Raw genomic sequence first — 3,287 nt, 5'->3', positions numbered from 1 at the left:
TCCACATCAGTCCTCATTTATTTCATCTGTATTCCCTTTCTCATCACTTCATAATCATTCACATCACAATTCACATGACACCACATCAATTCTCGTCCGTCACATTCAATTACATCACATCCATTTACACCCATCACATCTCATTCATTCATATCCATCACATTCATTCATTCATACCACCACATATATTCTCATAACCATCCCATCACATACATTCTATCCACATTATATCACATCACTTCTATCCACACCATATCTCATTCATACACATCCATCCAATCGTTCACCTATACGACTACCCACATCTATTCATACATTCATATCTATCACTTCACATCCACATATATTCATGTCACATCACATCATTTTTCATCACATCACATTCCTTCGCATACACATCCACATCACATTCTTTTACATACACTTACATTCCATCTTTCACATACATCCACTCACATCCCATATCATTCATTTACATCCTGATTCACATGACATCACATCTCATCACATCTATTCACCTCACATCTCTTCACCCCTATTCACATCACATCCATCCATCCATTCATGCACATCTATGTGATTCACATCACACATCTCATCACATCTCATCACCTCTATTCACATCACATCTATCCATCCCTTCATTCACATCTATCTGATTCACATCACACATCTCATCACATCTATTTACCTCACATCTATCTGATTCACATCACACATCTCATCACATCTATCTACCTCACATCTCATCACCTCTATTCACATCATATCTATCCATCCCTTTAATTACATCTATTTGATTCACATCACGCATCTCATCACTTCTATTTACCTCACATCTCTTTTTCTTCCTGAATTATCTTTCTCGAAAAGGGGGTGGTATTTCAATTACTAATTTACTAAATTTCATTCATTGAATATTCACTTAACTGATTTCTAAATTAGTCACAAATTTTGAAGAGGAATAAATTAATCATTTATTTAATATTTCGACTTCGATAGATTTCCTGAATTTTCTCTTTACAAACCGAGTGAATATGAAACGATAGAATTTTCCATCTCAGAGTATTTACTTATTCATTTATCAGATATTCATGAAAATTAAACATAAAATTAAAGAGAATCTAATTTTGATATAAAAATTCTTTATACATCTATTTATGCATAAAATCAATTTAATAGGAATAACACTTATAAAATAAAAAGATTTCCAATATGCATCTTTCTATGCATAGAAATTGAATCTAATGAAAATAACATTTTTATAATAAAAAATATCCAATATGCATCTTTCTATGCATAGAAATTGAATCTTATGAAAATAACACTTTTATAATAAAAAAACATCCAATATGCATCTTTCTATGCATAGAAAAAGAATCTAATGAAAATAACACTTTTATAATAAAAAAATATCTAATATGCATCTTTCTATGCATAGGAATTTAATCTAATGAAAATAACACTTTTATAATAAAATAATATCCAATATGCATCTTTCTATGCATAGGAATTGAATCTACTTAAAATACTACTTTTATAATAAAAAAATATCCAATATGCATCTTTCTATGCATAGAAATTGAATCTAATAAACATAACACTCTTATAATAAAAAAATTTCCAATATGCATCTTTCTATGCATAGAAATTGAATCTAATAAAAATAACACTTTTATAATAAAAATAATATCCAATATGCATCTTTATATGCATAGAAATTCAATCTAATGAAAATAACACTTTTATAATTAAAAAAATCCAATATGCATCTTTCTATGCATAAAAATTAAATCTAATGAAAATAACATTTTCATAATAAAAAAATATCCAATATGTATCTTTCTATGCATAGAAATTGAATCTAATGAAAATAACACTTTTATAATAAAAAAATATCCAATATGCATCTTTCTATGCATAGAAATTAATTCTAATGAAAATAACGCTTTTATTATAAAAATATTTCCAATATGCATCTTTTTATGCATAGAAATTAATTCTAATGAAAATAATGCTTTTATAATAAAAATATTTCTAATATGCATCTTTCTATGCATAGAATGAAAATGACACTTTTAGAATACACAAGCGGAGGGGATTACTCTTTTTGAATAACATAAAGATAAAACTTATTTCCACAAAATTTAAGAAAATTTCGCCATAACCTCCTTTGTATGGCTGACCATTTCTCAATTTTTACATTCTAAATCTACCTAGAATTTACCCCAAGATGAATTAAAACACTCTAATCTAATCAATTTTCACTTCTAAAGAGCAATCAATAGGAAAAGTTTAACTTATTTTGTTTGTTTCTCATTTTAGGATAAAGAAAGGCTGAAATTCTTAATAAGAGAAGGGGAAAGCCTTTCCATCAAGGCATAACATTTCATTTTTTGGATCTAGTTTTGAATTAGGAGAGAGGAGAGATGAATTAAAACACTCTAATCTAATCAATTTTCACTTCTAAAGAGCAATCAATAGGAAAAGTTTAACTTATTTTGTTTGTTTCTCATTTTAGGATAAAGAAAGGCTGAAATTCTTAATAAGAGAAGGGGAAAGCCTTTCCATCAAGGCATAACATTTCATTTTTTGGATCCAGTTTTGAATTAGGAGAGAGGAGAGATGAAATATCTAATTTTAATGATTTAAAATTGAAAAGCAATGATGAGAAAAAGGCGCCTACTTCATGAGGGGGAATCCCTATCCTGAGGTGTCAAATATCAGTTTTTTAACTATTTTCCTTGGTCCTTAGTCCACTCGTCATCTTATGTGAATATTAACTCTTTTTTTGGGGGGGTTCTTTTATTTTTCAATTTATCTCCTCCCTACATTTGGATTAATCTTTGGTCCATAGGAACCTTAATCTAAAATTTTCAAAAAATCTGGACCCTTAGACTAAGGCTTTTTGAACAGATTATAATTTATTTCTAATGCACCTTCTGAAATTCTTTTTGAACTTTTGTTTCAGGGGAATTTATTTTAATAAGAAAAGATATTTTTCCATCCAATAATATTTTAAAATTGAATAACCTCTCTCTAGAACATTTTCTCTCTCTAGGCCAAAACAGGTAAAAACAAGATCTTTGATTATTCTGAAAAGGGGATTGATTTACAGGAGAAGAAACTGGACATCTTGAGGGGCTGGGGAGGAATCTTACATTCTCTCCCACTTGAAAAACACGAGATGTCCTCATCTCACAGAAAGTGGAGTATAATCTCTTTCATCTTCTTCTTCTTCTTCAATTACTTCCAGCGTTACTACCTTGGAAGTGGATGGCCGATTT

This window comes from Cibotium barometz, chromosome 32 (genome assembly GCF_041138505.1).
Source record: "Cibotium barometz isolate CiBa-2024 chromosome 32, ASM4113850v1, whole genome shotgun sequence".
Taxonomy (NCBI): Eukaryota; Viridiplantae; Streptophyta; class Polypodiopsida; order Cyatheales; family Cibotiaceae; genus Cibotium; species Cibotium barometz.
The sequence above is the reverse complement of the archived record's forward strand: the minus strand, read 5'-3'. Positions refer to the sequence as shown.